This window comes from Marmota marmota, unplaced genomic scaffold, assembly GCF_001458135.2.
Source record: "Marmota marmota marmota unplaced genomic scaffold, marMar, whole genome shotgun sequence".
In the NCBI taxonomy this organism is placed as follows: domain Eukaryota; kingdom Metazoa; phylum Chordata; class Mammalia; order Rodentia; family Sciuridae; genus Marmota; species Marmota marmota.
In genome coordinates, this window is record NW_026000243.1 from 6,408,069 (window position 1) to 6,422,832 (window position 14,764).

Below are 14,764 nucleotides of genomic sequence, written 5' to 3' on the forward strand. Positions count from 1 at the left end.
GGCCAATTTTTGAAGTTTTCCAGAGCAGGAGAGAGAACTGAGGAAAGTTCTTAAATCTCTGCTTTGAGAAGCTAACCAGGTAGACTTTGGCCTTCTCTCTTTTAGGAATGTCTCTGCTCTGGGAGGCGTGGCAAGTGAGCACTTCAGCACATACTTTGGTCCCCTGCTGCTCTCTTGGACTGTGAAATGGGCCACTTCTTACAATTTTACACAAGTCCAGTATTCAGAACGAAGTAAATGTCTTTCCCTCGGTCCCACAGTCACTGAGGAGTTGTGCTGAGAACCAAGTCGGGTGCCAGATGTCCTACAGAGTCTTCACTGTTGGCATGCCTTTTCTTTGGCACACGGACCTGTGGTGGGCAGGCTGTCAGTCCCAGTGCAGGGGCTCAGAGGGAAGGGGTTTCCCTGACTCCATGCATCTTCTCTGTCAGAAAGCAAAGGATTCCTGGTGTAGGTTCCTGACTACCAGTAAGCTTCCAAGTTTGCCTCTGAGTTTGTGTTCTGGGGCACTGTGCGCTCCAGATTGCTTCATGTCAACTACAAAGGTGTGTTAAGAACACAACACTGAGCCCTTGCTTGATATAGACCATAACCAAATATGTCTCACAGTATGAGCCATGAGCCCTCAAACTAGTTTGAACACATCTATCAGAAGCCAGCCTATCAGAAGGCAGATTTTCTTTATTTCCTTTACTGGGGATTGAACCTAGGGCCTTGTGCATGCTAGGCAAGTGCTCTGCCACTGAGCTATGCCCCCAGTCCAGATTTTTAATTTTGAGATAAGGTCTTGCCAAGTTGTTCAGGCTAACTTTGAACTTGCAATCCTCCTGAGTGCACAAATATGTGCCTTACACAGATATATATGCACATGTACGAAAATACCACAATGAGTCACACTATTTTGTATAATTATGATGTACTGATAAATTAAAGAAATAAGCCTTGAACAGGTCTGTTTTGAGTTCTTCTAGAACTGTGTTGAAGAGGAGGTTTGAGTCCACCATTCTCACAATTTCTGTGCACTTTTGTGTAGAGTTGACTGTCCTTATCCCAACCTTTCAAATTTTCAGTGTGGCCTTGCCCCATGCCCAAGGGCTGGGTTCGGATTGGAATTGGACTGGAGTGTCTGGAGGTCTGTACTCAATAAAAGTAGTGCTATATCAGCCTACTCTGGGATTGTTCATTCCACAGAAAATGGGCATGTAGCAATCACTGGGTTCCACACGGTCTGCACGACAGACGGTCACCCGGTTCTCCCTATTCCCCTACCCAAGTCAATGGCTAGCTTAATTGCTGGATCCTCTGGAAATTTTCTGTGGGTGCTACTTCAATCTTACCCTCATTCTATTTGAAAGGAACTGTAGAGGGTCAAGAGGCAGGGTTAACTGAAACGTGCTTTGCACAAAAACTCATTTCTCACAATTTCTGTGCACTTCACTGTCTGTGTTGCCTGAAGCCCAGAGGGCCTGGTGATCTTGGTATTAATATCTCCCTTCCAAGCCCCCCATTGCTCTTCCTTTGTTGCCCTTGCTGCGACTGGATCCTTTCCAGGCACAGAGGCATCCCTCCTCTTCTGTAGACCCTTTGAATTCAGCTCTGAGAGGCTGTGCCCCCACAGGCTCCATGTCCAAGAAACAAAGTCCTTTTTCCTGCTCACCTCCCCTTTCCTCTTCCTTGCATCTCTTAGCCTAGTACTCTGAAGACACCTCTTCCTGCATGTGTTCCTCAATTAACTTTGCCTCTTCTCCAATCCAACCTGTTAATTCCTCTCTCATCTCTTCCTTTTAATGCACATTTTGTAACTGCCCTTGTGGTTCTGCCATCTTTCCAAAGAGGACTTGGATTCCTTTTGTTTCCCTATTAGAGCGTAAATTCCTTGAGGCTATTTTTTTTTTAGTTTGTGTGTTCCCAGTTCCTTTTTCTCTGCTGAGGTCTCCAAAGGCCTATACATAAGCAATTAGAAGGTCTGGATTCTCCTGGTTTCCTGCCCATTTCTTTCTTGGTGGTCCAGGGATTTGCATTCTCAGCAGAATAGTGGGTACAGCTGTCACAAAGTCTGAGGCCCCCAATCATAAAATGCCTCTCTTGAGCCTTGGTCATCACCAGAACTTTCCAGGGGCAATTTGCCACCCGTTGGCCTTATTTTGTTTTTGTTTTTTTTTTTTCACTTTTTAGAGTTTGCTATTTTAAAAAAACTTGAATTTTTCTTAGCATTTGCTATTTTAAAAAACTTTTATGCATTATAATTATACATAGTAGTAGGATTTAATTCATACATGTGACTGTGCTAGTTTTAGAAAAGGTATTGACAGGGCTCTGAAGATGCCCTTGCAGGATTGTCCCTCAAGGGGACCCTATATACTATTGCAGTAGGCAGCCTGGGGAAAAACCTCTGTCTAAAATTAAAATTAAAGTCCTGTGTAGACCAAAATGATTCAGGGCAGTAGTGGTGGGTCATGAGGCTGGTTTGACCTTGATGTTAGGAGGTGACTGAGGGGAGATGAGTTTAGTCTAAGTGTTGTGGAGTGGCTGAAAGAGCAAGTGCAAGAAGCTCTGTGCTGTACCTGGGGGCTCAGCTTTGTGGACTGGAGTCAGATCTGAAAACTCAGGAGGACAGTAGCCAGAGACATCCTTTCCATTTTTTAGAAGTGGAAGCTGGGAGAGATGGCAGTGCCTTGAGATAGGTCCCCAAGGCCGTCCAGGGTCAGAAACCAGAGCAGTCATGCCCTTAGGAAGCAGAGTGCTTGGGACGGAAGCATGAGTATCAGCAGTATCAGCTATAATGCAAGTCACCAAGCATTTCCTCAACATCTATTTTGTGCCTAGTCTTATGTTAGCATTGCGGGGATTTTCTGGGGGAAAGAGGGAAAAGAGAGGGCAAAATAATGTGTCTCTGCCCTCAAGCTAAATTATTATTGGAGAAATTTATAACCTAGTAAGTTTGGGGTGGGCTAGGGATTCCAGTCACCTTCCCTTAACCCTGTGAGATGGAGTTCTTTCTGGGCAAGGAAGGTGATTCATGGGAGATACATCCCTAAGCATGCCCTTGCCAGGCTGGGCCAGCTAAGAGACAGTTAATGTCTTAAGTAGGCCCCTCGCGCACCTGGAAGGGTGATTAACACTGGAACAACAGGTGTTCTTTAAGTTCACCTGAATATGTCTCTAATCCCAGATTGTCTCCCAAATCCTGGGTGGAGGGTAGTTTGGGGTAAGTAGAAAGATCCTAGTAATGCCATTTATAATCTGGGCGTGGATACCAAAGGGAAGGTATAGCTCAGTACCAGTGTTGTTTTGCCTCTTTGCATTTTGACCTTGCCTCACCAATGGGCAATGGAAGGCAGTGGATGACAGTGGATGGAGTGGCCTTCCTGCTGCCTTTCACACCCACCGTTTGTGCCCCATCCAGGTGTGCTCCAGAGTTGGCCTCTACATGGCTGTTCTGAGCTGTCAAGTTAGGGACTGCAGGTCAGGTGTAGCCAGGAGGTGCCGGGACAGACACTGTCTGCGGAGGGGGTCTGTGTAAATCACCACGACAGGCTCCTTTTATGCCTGCCAACCTGCCTCCTTTCTTTCCCAAACCCTCTTCCCTTCTGTTTATTTTTGTTGCAGATTTATTAGACACACAGTTAAGTGCCCATTTAGCTCTGTGAACTGTCATCATGCCTGCTTCATGAATAAGATCATTCACTGACAAAACCCTTTAAACATTTTTTTTAAAGAAGGTTGGGGAGGCACGGGGGAGAGGAGAGGCAAGGAGGAGGAAATTGCGCCCCAGGTCAGTGAGGAGGCCAAGAACAACCGAAACCCAGTGGCGGCTTCTCCTGCAGCTCAAGAATGTAACAAGGGCTCTCAGAGTTGCCTTGAATGTACCCTGTTCATCAAGACATGTGTCATGTCTCCTGCGGGATGCTGAGGTCTAGAGTTCATTCCTTTGTCTTGGCTGCCAGAGAGAACACAATTTGGGGCAGGCCGAGTGGCGACCGTGCACCTGCTCAAAACCATTGCCAAGAACCTCAAGGCATGTCAGGCCGAGTCCTTGCCCCTTCGAGATCTGAAATCAACTTCCTTGAGCCAAACCCTCCTGGTTCTGCCAGGGCTTCTGTCCTTCAGGTGGCCTTTCTTTTCAAACACCTGGTTCCTTACACACATAAATTGCTCAGTCTAAAATAGCAATTTTCAGAGTCTTTTTAATGTATCCTGACTATGCATAAGCCAGGCACTGTTAAAGGACTTTCTTTCCAACTGTATTCCAGGTAGTGCACTAAGGCCTTTACATTGTCACATTAACTCACTTAGCAGACCCATGAAGTAGGTATTCTTACTGTCTCCATTTTGGAGGTGGGGAAACTGAGATCTAATGTGGTTAGGCCACTTGCACAGCTATTTAACATAGCTGAAGGTCTATTTTATCCCCCAAATGGACCTCCACTTACTTATGAGGAGGCCAAGCCTGATCTAGGGCAAAGCATCAAGGCAGGCAGGCCCCTTACCCTCTGCCTCCCCAGCAGGTGCCCCTTGCCTCTGTTCCCATACCACTGAAACTGGGGCATCTGTCACAGCATGCCATTACAGCTTGGGGTACAGTCTGATCCTCAAATGCAAATGACCAAGGCCTCTACCCACCCACCAGTACTAACACAGAGTCCAGGGCCCCTGCATTCTATTCTGTTGCATACCCAGAAGCTTCAGGAATATTCAGGGATGATAGAATGTGTTGTCATTCCCAGTGACCTTGGAAGTGGGTGCTAGCATTTGGAAGAATTGGAGACAGGGGTCACGTCTGAAGTACAGTAGCAGGACTATATCCTCCCTGCATTAAGATGCATGGTGGAACTCCCCAGGGTGGGAGGAATAGGAATAGAAGCTGCAGAAACTTGCCCTGAGGACAACTGAAATTCTGAGTCCCCTCTCCTAGCTACAGATGTGAATGATGCTGCTTCTCAGGTATTCTTGGAGTGACATCTAAAGTCCAAGGAGCCTTAGTGCTCTGCCCCTGGCTCTGGCCCCAGGATCACCTTGCTTCTGCTCCTCAGTAGTCCCAGAGTTAATCTTCCTGTTCCTGTTCCTCATCCACCTTTTCTTCTTTTTTGGTTTCTCTTTCAGCCATTTCTTTCTTTTTGTTTTTGCACTTTGTTTTCAGTTTGGGTTCAGTGCAAATAAAATCCATAAAAATGAAAAAGTTACTATGAATAAAGCACAATTATACACACATAATGTCCAATCAAAACAGACGTATTTGCACGCGAATATGAAGCCAGAAGTTATGTTCATTCACATATACAAAAACTTGACATGTGTTGGAGCTGGTTGTTCTGTATTGCTTTCTAAGGACGGCAAACACTGGCTTTTGTTAGCAAGAATCCTGTGCTTGTCTGGACCCTGGCACACAGTGTGTGGTCACAGGAATCAGAGATTTCAATGAGTGCATATTTCTAAAAAAAGGCTTTTACACAGAGGCTGCTGGAAAACTTATTTTCCAGAACCAAGCCAGTTTTAGGCTTGGTGTCAGATTCTATTTAAAATACCTTATAGAGTGCTGCAAAGGCAGCTGGCTTCATTCATAATGGTGAATAAAAGGTATTTCAGAAACAACAGAATTTTTTTTAGCTTAATTCAGGTGAGTTTGCAATGCTCAATACACCTTAATTTTTACTTAAGATTTGTAAATAGGTGCTCACAGTAGATCTTTGACAATTTTACAAATGCTAAAACAAAAAGTACAAATTTAAAGTTATTTAGAGTCATATTCCCATGGCTAAAACATTTGACTCTCTTTTGATCTTTGGGAATATGTGAGGAGAAATGCCCGGCTTTTGATCTTTTTAGCACAAAAGCAAGATGTCATGATTATACCTTGGCATATCTCAATTACTTACGGCAAGTCAAGTGCAAAGTCCCAAGTCAAGTTCAAGAGCAGACAACTTAGTTCCCAAGAGAACAGTGAGGACTTAGCCATCAAAAACTTCAGAATCTATCAGCATTAAATCAGAGTTATTGAAATAATATACAGAGAGTGTTCAGTAGAACCTAGAGGTTCCTTGCACTATACATGTACATAGAAATATGGAAACTTTTCATATTATCTAATAATTTTATCACTTTGTAGATTTTAGGAGAAAAAAGTGAAAACTGAGTCTCCATTCTGTACCGCCCCCCCCTTTTTTTTTACCTCTGATCAAGGTAAAATCTTTTCTTTTTATTCCCAAGGAGAGTTTTCTGGTATCCATATTTCCTAGGCCATATTTAAGACATTCACATTTCTTTTCAGTTTTGTGCAAAAAAACATGACTTGGCAAATACAGCAATGGCCTCCACCATCTTGTTAAATCACTCAGATGTTCTTCAAACCAGTCAATTTGGAATTCTCAATATTTTCTGAATCATATTAATGTCAATAAAATTAAGGAGTAAAATTTTATAGATTTGGGAAAAGGTATTTGAGTTTTGGTTTATTAATTCTGGACTTTCAGAAGCAGCCACATCAATTTTAGAACATGGGTAGTGAAATAGAGCTATTTTTGGCTGAAGAAGGGCTAAGCCTAAGTAAAGAGCTGCTATGTCCTTGAGTCTCTTTTTATCTATAGCTTTCTCTTCCATAATTTCCCCCTTTGTAATTTATCTGTAAACTAGATATGTTGTTTCCATGAACATTTAAGTCACTGACATCAAAATGAACTCACGATATATTTTATCTTAAATAATTGTTTTCTAGGTCTGGGGCAGAACCTGTATAAGTGTGCTTGGATTCTCCTGTCAGTACAGAGAGCAGTGAAGCCATGGCACACTACTAGGTCATGTGGAAAGGACACCTAGGGACACACAAGCTGGCTCAAAGAGGCTTTCACTTACTGAAAGTAAACAATGCAAGTGTCAGTAAGAAAGAGAAGTGCAATAGGGTGAAGCACATCAAATATGTATAAATCCATGTGTTCAGAATTTTAACAATAAAAGTCATTCACCACTTTATGAAGGATGCTAGGAAATCAAGTCATGATTTTGAAAACTAATAAATAATGGAAAGCATCAGGCGTTTATCCTATATGAACTATGCCATCATGTAAGTAAATAGTTGATGAGGGGAAGTTCTTCTTTAAATATGATAATAATTGAACAAGAAATAATTGATTTTTTAAAAAAAGTTTGTTAATTGACCTTTATTTATTTATTTATTTATTTATTTATTTATATGTGGTGCTGAGACTCGAACCCAGTGCCTCACGCATGCCAGGCAAGTGTGCTACCGCTGAGCCATAACCCCAGCCCAAAATGATTGATTTTTAATGTTGCCATTCAGAACCTCACTGAATTAATCAATCTGTGTGATGATCACCAGTGTATCTTAGCATCACAGAGAGACAACCAAACATTATGTAAGTCCTAATAAAAGTACACAATATTACATATGAAGGAATCTTACAAAAGAAAAAAATATCAAGCCAAACCTTGATCACACTTCTACATTAAATATCAATTTATAAGGATATAAAAAGACAAAAGACAGGGACACATCAACAATATCCAAATAATATTTCAAATAACTCATCGGTATTGACTTTTTAATTTGATTCTCATAAGGCAAGTCACCCTTGAGGTCTGTATCAGTCCATTTTTCATTACTATAACAAAAGACATGAGGCAGAATACATATGAAGAAGTTTATTTTGTTATTTTGTTCACAGTTTTGGAAACTGACCGTTCAAGCAGGCTCTTTCGAGAGTTTCCCTTGGTTGTGTCACCTCATGGTGGATGACAATGGCAGGAGTCATTGTAGCCAGAGAGTGGTCAGGGTCCAACAATCCATACCACAGACATGTTCCCAGTTGACCTAAGGACTCATCTGCACCTGTTAAAGTTTCCTCTCCACCTCTGCACCACCAAACTGGGGACCAACCTTCCAGCACACAAATCTTTTCAGGACACACATACACTACATAGAAACCTTAGCATTGTTGAAGTTTGACAGTCACACTTCCAAGTGTCAACATCTAAAACTTATCTACCTTGAAAATGATTTTTATACATTTTATTCTTGGATCATGACTTTCAGTTCTTCCTATTCTTAATTCAACTATTTACCCTACAACTATTTTTAAATGCCAACAAAACCTCCATTCCATAGGTTTATTTTCTCATGAAATATTATTTTTCTCCTTTCTTCCTTTCACTCTTTATTCACCTTAGATTTTATACTACATTGATACCTTGACTTCCTTCCATTTATGTTTTTATCCATTTCCGTCTAGAAAAATCTCCAATCCCAGGTGACCTGGACTATTTTCTTCATCAAATTGCATGGAAGAGCACAGGGCACCCCCATCCCTGCAGGCTGAGCAGCCTCTGCTGTGCCCTGGATGCTTCATGGAAACCATTTCCCTCTTTCTAGACACACTGCATTCCATGTGCAGTGACCATTTCCATCTTCTCCTCCTCACCTTTGGCAGGTGATTTTGCTTCCAGCTTTCCATTTAAAACAGGTCATAGATGGGACTCCCTCAAATCCCTGTTACCAAGCTGACAAGCCCACACATCTGCCCCATGCTCCCTTTTATTTCTCCTGTTTCTGAAGATGTGTTCATACCCGAAGCAAAACTACTTCTTCCCAAACTTTTGGAAGCTTACCTTAAAGACTATACTTTCTCATTCCCTCCTCTTTAATCTCTGCATCTATCCCCTAAGCATTATTTTAAATAGCTTTATTGATATATAAATGACATACAACAGATTTAAAATATTTAAGGTGTATAATTTGATAAGTTTTTGATATAAGTATATTCATGCAAAAAACTTCACCATAGTTGAGATAATGAGCATATCCATCATCCTGAAAGGTCTCTTCTTGCCCCTTTCTAACCCTTCCCTGTTCCTGCCCCTCATTCCCAAGCAACCACTGATCTGCTTTCTGTCATTATAGATTCTGTTTTCTAAAGATTTATATAAATGAATTATATACTATGTACTGTTTTTGTCTGGCTTCTTTTTTTAATCAGTGTAATTATTTAGAGATTCACTCATGTTGTGTAGACAAATAGTTCATTTAAAAAAAGGTAAATAGTATTCTAATTGTGTGTAAAAAACAAAATTTATTTATACATTTACCCACTGATGGATATTGTTTCCAGCTTTATGCTATTACAAATGAAGCCTGATTAGAATATTAATGAATATGTCTGCTTCTTTTCTCATGGGTAATGACTGGTTAAAAGATAAACTTATGTTTAACTTTTTAAGGAACTGCCCAACCATTTCCCCAAGTGTCTGCACCATTTCTCGCTCCTACCAGTAGTGGGCAAGAGTTCCAGTTCCTCCATGTTCTCACTAGCACTTTGGATAGTCACTCTTTTTATTTGTGATTATTTTAGTTTTGTAGTGGTTTCTCACTGTGGTTTTAATATGCATTTCCCTAATGACTAATTATGTTGAGCATCTTTTCATGTGGCCATTTGCTATCTGTGTACCATATTTTGTGAAATGTCTGTTAAATCTTTTGGGCCATGTTTAATTGGGTTGCTTGCTTTCTTAGGATTGAGATTTCTTTTTGTTCTTCTTATATTCTATGTACAAATCCATTATCAAAAATGTGCTTTGCAAATACTTTTTCTTAATCTATGTCTTGTCTTTTCATTCTCTTAGCTGTGTTTTGATAAGCAGAAGCTTTATTATTATGGATTAGTATCATATCTATGAAATTTTTGTCTCACTGAAGGTCACAAAGATTTTATCCTATGTCTTCTTCTAGAAGTTTTACAGTTTTAGATTTTAATTTGGTTTTTGATCTATTTTAAATCATTTTGTATAAGGTGCAAGGAATAGATCAAAGTTGTTTACTTTCAGTCTCTCTCTTTTTGTGTGCTGAGAGCTAATTGTTCCATAACCATTTGGTGAAAAAAGTTATACTTATTCCACTAAGTGCCTTTAGATTTTTGTCAAAAGTCAGTTGTCTGTATATGTCTAGACTTTCTATTTATGGACTTACTATTCTGTTTCACAATCTATTTTCCATCACTAAGCCTATGCCACTCTGTTTTAATTGTTGTAGCTTTACAGTAGGTGTTGAAATAGCATTCACCCTTTTCCAAAATTTGTTTGGCTATTTCAGGAAATCCACCTGGATGGAGTTCCCCTCTCTGCACCACAGTCTGGAAACTCTCTCAAGGTAGTAAATTGGGGCAATCCATAACTCAACATGTTTATTTTCTCATCTTTCAGAGCCCTCTGTCCTTTGTTCTCCAATTTCCAAAATCTGGAAAAACCTTTGTTTCATATATAGGTTGAGTATTCCGAATCTGAAAATCAAAAATCTGAAATGCTCCAAGATCCAAAACATTTTGTGCACCAACATGACCCTGCAAGTGGAAAATTCCACACCTAGCCTCATGTGTAGTCAAAATACAGGCATACTGAAATGTTGTATAAAATCATCTTGAGACTGTATGTATAAAGTATGTGAACATAATTGGCTTTTGCCCCAATGACTTGGGATCCATCCCCAGTATCTCATTATGTATGTACAAATATTCCAAAACCCCAAAACTCCAAAGTCTGAAACAGTTTTGATCCCAAGAATTTCAGATAAGGCACATCCACCTGTATTTTGTCTGATTGTTGTTTTTGTCATTTCAGGCAGGAGGGTAAATCTGGTCCCTATTACTCTATCTTGGGCCAAAGTAAAATTCTATTTCATAAATATTTAAATATCAATTCTCCCATTGTAAGTAATAACCATCTTAAATATACCTTTATCTCTAGTCATGGATTTTTCTTTCCCATCCATTCTTCCCAAAAATAGTTGTCTGTACTTACAGTTTCCATTTCTTTCCTTTCCACTTATTGCTTAGTTAACTCTAATCTGGTTGTACTCCACCACTTCACTGAAGCAGTATGTGAAGGATGGCAATGACTTTAAAGCCAAGGACAATTCCCAGTCCTCAACTTATGTGACCTTCTGCATGTCTGAACACCCCTCATTCTTGAGTCGACTCTTTGGATCTGATGACCTTCCTTCTTTTCTCCCACTTTGGCATATTTTGCAGAGGGGGTGCTTCTTTGAAGGCTCACCCTCATCTACCAAGGTCATTAAATTCTTGCAGTTCTCTAGGTCCTCTGTTTTCTCTATAATGTGCATTTATTTCCTGAGCCATCTTCTACACAGCCCCAGGTTCAAAGATAATCTAGCTGTCTACTCAACATGTATACTTAGCTGCTGAAAAGTGTATCAAAAACTCCACATCCAAAATTAAACTCACAATATTTCCCCCAACCTGGCCTTCCTTCCTTTCTTTTTTTTTAAAATATGTATTTTTTTTAGTTGTAGTTAGACACAATACCTTTATTTTATTTATTTATTTTTGTGTGGTGCTGAGGATTGAACCCAGGGCCTTGAACATGCTAGGCAATTGCTCTACGGCTGAGCCACAACCCTAACCCCCTTCCTTCCTTCTTAAAAAGAAAAAAAAAAGATAACAAAGGTAAATCGTTCTGTGTTTCTGTGAATGGCATTATCATCTCTCCAGTTACACAGGTCAGAAATCCAGAAAGCATTCTCAACCCTTTTTCCTGTGTTCAATGTACCTACTCTGCACCTCCACTGTACTTCAAAGCCTCATTTTCTCTCATCTGCATTTCTGTGTAGCTGCATAACTGGTCTCTCTCCACATCTACTTTTTCTTTTCCTTTTGCAATCTACTCTCCAAATGGTAATCCAAGAAGAGTTGTCTGTATAACTCTTTCTACATTACTTTCTTCCTTTAAACACATCTGTGGCTTCCAGTTGTTCTTAAAAGACCAAAATGCTACAAAGCCTGGCATTACCTGGCTTGGCCACCCTTCCAGCTCCTACTTCTACCACTTTCCCCCTTTCTTGTGCACTCCAACCACATCTCAATTCTTCGGAAGTACCATGCTCTGTTTCTTCACTGTGCATGCCATTCCCTCCTGCAGGAATCCTCCTTCCATCTTTCCTTCCCTGCTAAGCCCTACTCATGCTTCAGCTCTCAGCTCGGTCTTTACTAGTTCAGGGAAACCAGCACAGACTTCACAAACCAGGTCATCCTTTCATCTGCTGTTCATCTTGCCTTTGAACTACTTAACATGGTTTGTAATTATATATGTATGTGTACTTGCTTAAATTTGTGTCTCCCATCAGCTGGAAGTGCCCTGATGGCAGACAACCTATCTGCTTTTGCTTATCATTATAGTCTCGATACCTGGAATAGTCCCCAACACATAGTAGGCTCTTAATGTTCTGTTGAATAAGTGAATGAATGAATAAGAATTTAGGACCCATCTTTTGATAATGCGAGCCAAATGGTAATTATAGTCTTGGTTTCAGTCTAGAAATTGATTTTACTGTGACTATGATGCATCCTGAATTGCACAGTTTCCCAGATTATAACAATCTCAGAATCTCCCCACATGTAACCACTGTTCAGAATGAAACCAAATGCCTCCATCTGTTCCCAGAGAGTGAATACTAAGCCCTACCATTAATTATCATTAATTCCAGGAAGTAAAGAACTACTCACCTCCCCATTATGTGTCTCATGGCAAGTTTTCTGAGACATCTATGCTTCTATCTATTCTGTTTAAAGCTGGTACTATTTTAATCCAGACTAGTCCCTGTGACTACTTTTAAAAATTGATTATAACTGATAGAGGGAATGACAGGCAATTAATTAGGCACCATAGAGCTTTCCAAAAGTAAACACCCATGAAAAAAAACATGACCATTGAGATCACATATCAGTACCCACAGCAAGTTATATCCAGGGTCGTCAGAATGAAAATACAATATTAAGCTTATATTGTTATATATAAATTATATTTTAATGTGAATGATTTTTAAAGGTATCTAAAGTGTCTCTCAATATATTTGATTTAAAATTATTTTAGGGAGTCAATTTCTCTAGAAAATATGGCTTTGAGGCTCTGCCACAGGGTTTACCAGTGTTCATGGATGTATAGAGCAGGTTGTTTCCTGTTAGCAGAAGTCAATCAGGACTAGTCATGCTCATTGCACCAACATGGGTCATGCATCAGACCTGCATGGAGATGAGAGGTTTTAGAAAGTTTTGTTCTTTAAAGAGCACATTGGGGAGAAGCCTCGTGGCCAGGAAGTAACATGCAAGAGCCATGCAAAACCAGGTGAGTCTGAAGGTCCTATTCCAGGCATTGCTTTGGGTTCTAAAATGCTATCCTAAAATGCCAGTCAAGTTCAATGCACTTACTTCAAAGACTCAACCTATGTCTTCCACTTCAGACTTCCCTTTGAACAAAGATATCTATTTTCTTTAAGCTCTAAAAATTAAAAAAAATCTCTTCCTTAAGACCAGTCTTCCTTTATTCACCCAGCTATCTGAACCCCCTTCAGTGTGTCTAAGATGATTTTGCCTTTTTAAGGGGAGCAGAGAGATTCTGCTACACCTTTCCCTAGGAAAAAGGGGCCACTCATTGTGAATCCAACCTTCTATATGCGGTGAATGTTCATTCTTTAAGGTGCTCCACCCTCTCCAATAAAAGCTAACATTAGTGGGTCCAAGGTATTTTATGTGAGTCTTTCTATAAAAAGTGGAAACAAATGAGAAGACATAATCTGGCAGGTCACACTACCATTGATCTCCTATCTCCAGCCAAATTTGATTCCCCAAGAAATGTCAAATCAGTATTTTGCACCAAAGTTTACTAATTTATCATTATAGTCTCGATACCTCTAATAGAGGGCTTTTTTTGCTGCTATTTCCTATAGAGGGATAGCATAGTTGCTTTTTTTCCACTTTCACTTTTTAAATTGGTATATAATAATTGTACATATTGATGGGATTTGTTGTTACATTTTTGGACATGCACATGATATAACAATATAATTTCATATGGTCTAAATTATAACATTTAGGAAAGTAGAGGTTAGAAAATCACTACCATCTTGTCTACTTGGTAATTGCTTTATTTATTTGTTTGCTTTACATTTTTTGTTTACTTTTAAAAAGTAGACTAAATTTTTTGGAGCAGTTCTAGGTTCACAGTAAAACTGAATGACAATTATGGAGAGTGCTCCTTTGCCTACCAGTCTTCCCTACTATCAACATCTCACATCAGGACAGAACATTTATTACAACCGATGAACCTACACTGACGCATAGTTATCACCCAAATCCATAGTTTATGTTAGGATTCATTCTTGGTTTTGTGTGTTCTATGGGTTTGGAGAAATTTTATCCTAATGGTGGATACAGAGTAGTTTCACTGCCTTAAAATTCTCTGTGCTCCACCTATTCAATTTGTCCCTTCCCCTCACCCCTAGCAACCACTGACCTTCTTGATGTCTCCATAATTTTGCCTTTTCCAATATGTCATGTAGTTGGAATCACACACTATGTGTCTTTTTCAGATTGGCTTCTTCTACTTGAGAATATGCATTGAAGTTCCCTCCATGTCTTTTTATGACTTGACAGTTAATTTCTTCTTAGCACCAAATAATATTCCATTATCTGGATACACCACAGTTCATCTATTCAGCTACTGAAGGTCATTATGGTTGCTGCCAAGTTTGGGCAACCATGAATAAAGTTGCTATAAACACATATGTGCAGGTTTTGTGTAGACCTTAATTTTCAGTTCCTGAGTATGGTTATTGGAGCATATAGTATGAGTGTTTTTAGTTTTGTAAGAAATGTTAAACTGTCTTCCAAAGTGACCATATAATTTTGCTTTCCAACCAGCAATGAATAGGAGTTCCTGTTGCTCCATCCTTGTCAGCACTTGGGGTTGT